This window comes from Anolis carolinensis, chromosome 4, assembly GCF_035594765.1.
Source record: "Anolis carolinensis isolate JA03-04 chromosome 4, rAnoCar3.1.pri, whole genome shotgun sequence".
Classification (NCBI taxonomy): Eukaryota; Metazoa; Chordata; class Lepidosauria; order Squamata; family Dactyloidae; genus Anolis; species Anolis carolinensis.
In genome coordinates, this window is record NC_085844.1 from 13,612,578 (window position 1) to 13,618,577 (window position 6,000).

Here is a 6,000-nt window from a genome sequence, read left to right on the forward strand (position 1 = left end):
GACCTGTTGGATGCTGTAAACCAGTGGTTTTCAACTTGTGGGTCCCCAGGTGTTTAGGCCTATAACTACCAGAAATCCCAGCCAGTTTACCAGCTGTTAGGATTTCTGGGAGTTGACACCAAAACATCTGGGGACCCACAGGTTGAGAACCACTGTTGTAAACCATCTTATTTCCTTAATGTCTTTTTAGTTGAATATGTAAGAGCTTATGATGTGGCAAATGTGTGTGATGTGTTATATTACGTTTATGTAAGTTTAATTTTGGGTTATTTTTCGGTCTGTTCTCACCCTGTGGGTCCCCAGATGTTTTGGCCTTCAACTCCCTGAAATCTTAACAGCTGGTAAACTGGCTGGGATTTCTGGGAGTTGTAGGCTGAAACACATGAGGACCCACAGATTGAGAACCACTGGGTTAGTTTTACAAGTTTTAAACATTCACATTAAGATTGTTTTATCCACTGCCTTGATTTGATTTGTTGTTTTGTCTATTTTTGGCATTGAATGTTTGCTGTTTCCTTATTTTTGGAAACTGCCCTGAGTGTCTTCGGGGAGATAGGGTTAGCTATAAATAAAGCATTATTATTATTATGGCCTAGAGTGCTTCAGGGGGCCCCTGGTAGCACAGTGTGTTAAAGAGCTGAACTGCTGAAATTGCAGACCAAAAGGAGCGGAATGAGCGCCCACTGTTAGCCCCAGCTCCTGCCAACCTAGGAGTTCGAAAACATGCAAATATGAGTAGTTCAATAGGTACCGCTCCACCGGGAAGGTAACGGCGCTCCATGCAGTCATGCCAGCCACATGACCTTGGAGGTGTCTATGGACAACGCCAGCTCTTCGGCTTAGAAATGGAGATGAGCACCAACCCCCAGAGTCGGTCACGACTGGACTTAACCTCAGGGGAAAACCTTTACCTTTTAAGAGTGCTTCAATATTGTCAAATTGATTCAGTTTGGCACCACGTCACCTAAACTTTCATCCAAGTCATTAATAAAGATGTTGAACAGTACTAGGCTCAGTCAGGAAGATCTTCCTAACATTGACTGACTTTTAGCTTTGAAAGTCTTTTAACTAGTGTTTAGGTGTCAAGAGGTGAACTTAAGACGCATCTAGATCAGGCAGGGGTCAACTTGGGCCCTCCAGGGGTTTTAGCTTTCAACTCTCACCATTCCTAACAGCCTCAGGCCCCTTCCTTTTCCTCCTCAGCCGCTTAAGTTGGCCCCTGCCCGATCTACATTCTAGAAAGAATACCGCTTGATGCCCTTTAACTGCCCTGGCAGGTCCCATCTACACTGACCATTTAATACAGCTGGCTTCAAACAAACAACTCCTAAAAAGTGTCTGAAAGAAAGCCCTTGAATGTGGTTTGTGTCATCATAAGTATTTGGGCCTCGACCTGGCTCCACAATTCCCTGCAGGCCCAGAGCGCGGCGGGCGGGCCTTGCCCGAGGAGGTAGGCCCAGACCCTGTTGGAGCACGGAGAGAAAGCGGCCTAGTTGTTTCCCAGGCGACCCCCCAAGACCCCGGCCTTTCCTTACCCGGGCCCCGCTCACTCGCTCGCTCCCCCGCCTCGTCAACAGCAGCGGCACCGCCGCCTCCGCCCCGCGTCCTCCTCCTCAGCGAGCCCCATCGCCGTCTCCCGCTGGCCCCGCCTCGAGCGCCCCGGCGCCCACACCTGCCGTCATCTCCCCGCGACGCGCCGCCATCTTCCGGCTTCGGCTGATTGGCCACTCTGTTGTCACGTGATCAAGGAAACGTCGATGATGGGCGGAGAGAGCACAGAAGGCGTCGGAAACCAGGCATGCGCAGACGGGAAGATGCACCAGGGAGCTATAGAGACTACAAAAGCGGTGGTGTACTCACACTTCCGGCTCCCAATCATACGTGCAAAATAACTTAATGTATAAAGGGAGAATGAACATAAGTTTCTAAAATAATGACAATCTGTCTCCTCTTGTTCATGCCCAATGGAATTAGGACATTGCTTTTAACCTGCTTTTATTTAAATTTAAACCTTCTAAGTATAATATATTGCATATTGTATATACTACAACTTATGATATGGTACAATATATTATATACGGTAATACTAATAGTATAATATATTGGTAATGTATTACAGTAGAGGCTCACTTATCCAACATGAACGGGCCAGCAGAACGTTGGATAAGCAAATATGTTGGATAATAAGGAGGGATTAAGGAAAAACCTATTAAAAATCAAATTGATTATGATTTTACAAATTAAGCACCAAAACATCATGTTATACAACACATTTGTCAGAAAAAGTAGTTCAATACGCAGTAATGCTATGTTGTAATTACTGTATTTACGAATTTAGCACCAAAATATCATGATACAGTAGAGTCTCACTTATCCAACACTCGCTTATCCAACGTTCTGGATTATCCAACGCATTTTTGTAGTCAATGTTTTCAATATATCATGATATTTTGGTGCTAAATTCATAAATACAGTAATTACTACATAGCATTACTGCGCATTGAACTACTTTTTCTGTCAAATTTGTTGTACAACATGATGTTTTGGTGCTTAATTTGTAAAATCATAACCTAATTTGATGTGTAATAGGCTTTTCCTTAATCCCTCCTTATTATCCAACATATTCGCTTATCCAACATTCTGCCGGCCCATTTATGTTGGATAAGTGAGACTCTACTGTATATTGAAAACATTGACTACAAAAATGTGTTGGATAATCCAGAACGTTGGATAAGCGAGTGTTGGATAAGTGAGGCTCTACTGTAGTATAATATATTGGTAGGGTGGCCTTTTGCAGTTGGCAGATCGTAATTTTGTCAATGTCTATTGTTTCCAAACGACTGAGTAAACAGCCACAAGACTTCAAATAAAGCAATGAGGTTTTATTAATGTTCCCTATAGACCCATGAGCCAACCAGCACACAGATCTCTGCAAATCAGCACTCAGGGTGGAAGAAGTTCTTTGTTTATAAATATTTCTATATGTTTGCATTGGGTTATGTCAGTCTTTAGAGCAGACTCTGCTGGCAGCTTCTTTCCTTTTGCCTTCAACCCATCTGTATCTTATTCAAACTTTGGAGATTGGTACACTGGGCCCCTAACCCACAGTCCTTGCAATAGCTAAAACACTCTTCCCTAAACCTCCCCATACTACGTTCACCCATCTCCCAAACACATGTATTAAGTTTAGGAGAAAGCTTATCTCCTGTGTTACAAGCAGAAACACAATCACACCATGACTTAATAGGAGCCTCTGGTGGCCCAGGGGATAAAAGCCTTGTGACTTGAAGGTTGGGTTGCTGACCTGATGGCTGCAAGGTTTGAATCCAACCCGGGGAGAGCACGGATGAGCTCCCTCTATCAGCTCCAGCTTCATGCGGGGACATGAGAGAAGCCTCCCACAAAGATGGTAAAACATCAAAAAATTCAGGCGTCCCCTGGGCAACGTCCTTGCAGACGGCCAATTCTCTCATGACAGAAGCTCCTGACACAAAAAAACCCCCCAAAAAACCCCATGACTTAATAAATCTCTCTCTCTCCTGCGTGTGAACCTTTTCTGTAGATTTGCAATCGGGTTTCTTTACAGAACAATATTGTCAGTATCAATGCCATTTATTTCGCATTTCTTGAAGTTTTCAAACCATTGATGTATGGTTTCAATTTAATGCAATCATTATAGCTTGTCAATGTTTTCCTAATACCTATGAGTCAACACGTTCACTACGATCAAACAAAATTAGTGGTTTAAATAACTCTAATTTGCTCCCTGAGGATGCATTCAGATGACCAACTGTGTTCAAAATCAAGTTACAATAATTATGGTAGACACATTAAATCATCAAAACATACGTAAGTGTTGACTTGCCAAATTCTCATTGATTTAGTTAAGCTAACAATTAAACATAGGACCAAGCAATGCATATCCTCATAGCCAAAAGCATTTTTCTAGTGACTTGATATTCCCGCTCTAGAATTATGTTTCTCTGTTATGTGGAATTGATTCATAGCATGCATGGATGCAAAGGGGGAGATATTTGGAAGACCAGCAAAAGTGATTATTTGTGCAGTACCAGCCTGCTGCTTTAGTGTTGCATAATAGCTTGGAGATTAGCAGCCATTTTTAACTCCCACATCATGCTGCACTATTGTGCTTTTGCAAAAATGCAGCCCGGGGTGCATCTACACCAGGGGTCGCCAAACTACGGCCCGCGGGCCACATGCGGCCCGTCGGAGCTATTTATCCGGCCCGCGGGGGCAGTAGCTCCCTCCTCCTCTGCCAAGAAAGGTGTGTGTGGCAAGGAGAAAGAGGAAAAGGCCTTTCCCTTCTCCCTCACCCCACGTGCACCTTTTCTGCTGCCACTGCCGCCAAGGAAGGAGCATGCAGGGCGAACGAGGAGGCAGGGAAGTTGAGTGCCTTTCTCGCCTCGCTCGCCCCGCGCACTCCTTTCCCGCCGCCGCTGTCGAGGAAGGAGTGCGCGGGGCGAGCGAGGAGAGAAAGCCACTCACCTTCCCTGCCTCCTCGCTCGCCCTGCGCGCCCCTTTCCCGCCGCTGCCGTCGTGCACTCCTTCCTCGACTATCATTATTACTATCATTGTATGACACAGCAAACAAGATAGATATGTTGGATTTCGTATCACAAAATCACAAGTCAAACACTTCCCAAGTGTCTAGGACTGTGTGATGTATTTTCGGATGATGTGCGCAGATCCCATTATTATTATTATTATTATTATTATTATTATTATTATTATTATTATTATTATTATTATTATTATTATGTGACTGTCAGGGGTGCTTTCATTATGTTTTGTTGCACAAAAGCAAAAGGGGTTTGGACTAGATGGCCCAAGGGGTCTCTTCCAACCCTCTTTATTATTTTGATGATGATGATGATGATGATGATGATGATGATGATTATCATTGAGGCTGTATTTGTTCCCTTTTTGTTTGTTTTTTTACTTCATAATAAGATATGTGCAGTGTGCATAGGAATTTGTTCATAGTTAAAAAAAAAAACCACTATAGTTCGGCCCTCCAACGGTCTGAGGGACCGTGAATTGGCCTCCTGTTTAAAAAGTTTGGGGACCCCTGATCTACACTGTAGAATGAATGCAGTTTGACCCCACTTTAACTGCCATGTTTTACTTCTATAGAATTATTGGAGGTGAAATTTGGTGAGGCACCAACACTCTTTGACAGAGAAGGCAAAATATGTTTTAAGCAACAACTCCTGTGATTCCATAGCAATTAAATAGAGGTAATGGCTCCTTCCAATATTCCATGGGATGCAGTGGTAACTCACATGTCAATGGGGCCATGAATCCATTTTGAGTTTTAAATAAAATCCGGATAAGTTGGGAATTTGATTCAGTGCTCTGAACAGTCTGGACTAAAGTCAGGATTGATTCGCCACCACTTTGGTTGTATTTTCCTGCACTTGACTGTGTATCCCTGCATGTTAGGGGGTTGGACTGGATAGCTCTTGTGGTCTCTTCCAACTTCATAATTCAGAGATTTAATATCAACAATTTCATAGTATCATAAAGTCGGAAGGGGCCTCATGGGCCAACCCTCTGCTCAATGCAGGATCTCCAGCTAATGCAGTCTATTTTTTAAAACATTCAGAGTATGAGACCCCAGCACCTCTTTAGGCAATTATTTCCATTGCTGTACCACTCTTACAATCAAGATGCCATCTACTACTGATTAAAAAGGGCCAAGGATCTGCAGTCTTTACATATCATAGTATGACACACAAAGCCTTTAAGAGGCTTTTGCAACATGTCATGTCAACCACTCTACATATAAACCAGTTCTTTGGAAACTAATCTGGACTGGATGTTCATGAGTAGTTCAATACCTAACCTTTTTGTGGGAGCAGAAGTGTGGATAATGCAGGGAAAATGCAAACCTTTTATGTGTTCAAGAGCCTTCAAATCATTTCCCATTACAGTTGTCAATGAGGTTTATCGGCACGGTCATATAATGCAGTTTCAGTG

The 6,000-nt window shown here is 43.3% G+C and overlaps 1 protein-coding gene across 4 annotated transcripts in view; it reads right to left on the reverse strand.

Annotated features, from left to right (window-relative positions):
- phf20l1 (PHD finger protein 20 like 1) overlaps positions 1 to 1,706 on the reverse strand; it is a 58,985-nt gene extending 57,279 nt beyond the window's left edge. For 2 of the 4 annotated variants that reach the window (XM_008108178.3, XM_008108176.3), the window contains exon 1: positions 1,536 to 1,701. The gene's annotated coding sequence lies outside the window, so the exon portion shown is untranslated. Of the gene's footprint in view, positions 1 to 1,535 lie in introns of all 4 variants that reach the window. The other 2 variants (XM_008108177.3, XM_008108179.3) reach the window with 2 other exon arrangements.
- Between the last annotated feature and the right edge of the window lie 4,294 nt (positions 1,707 to 6,000).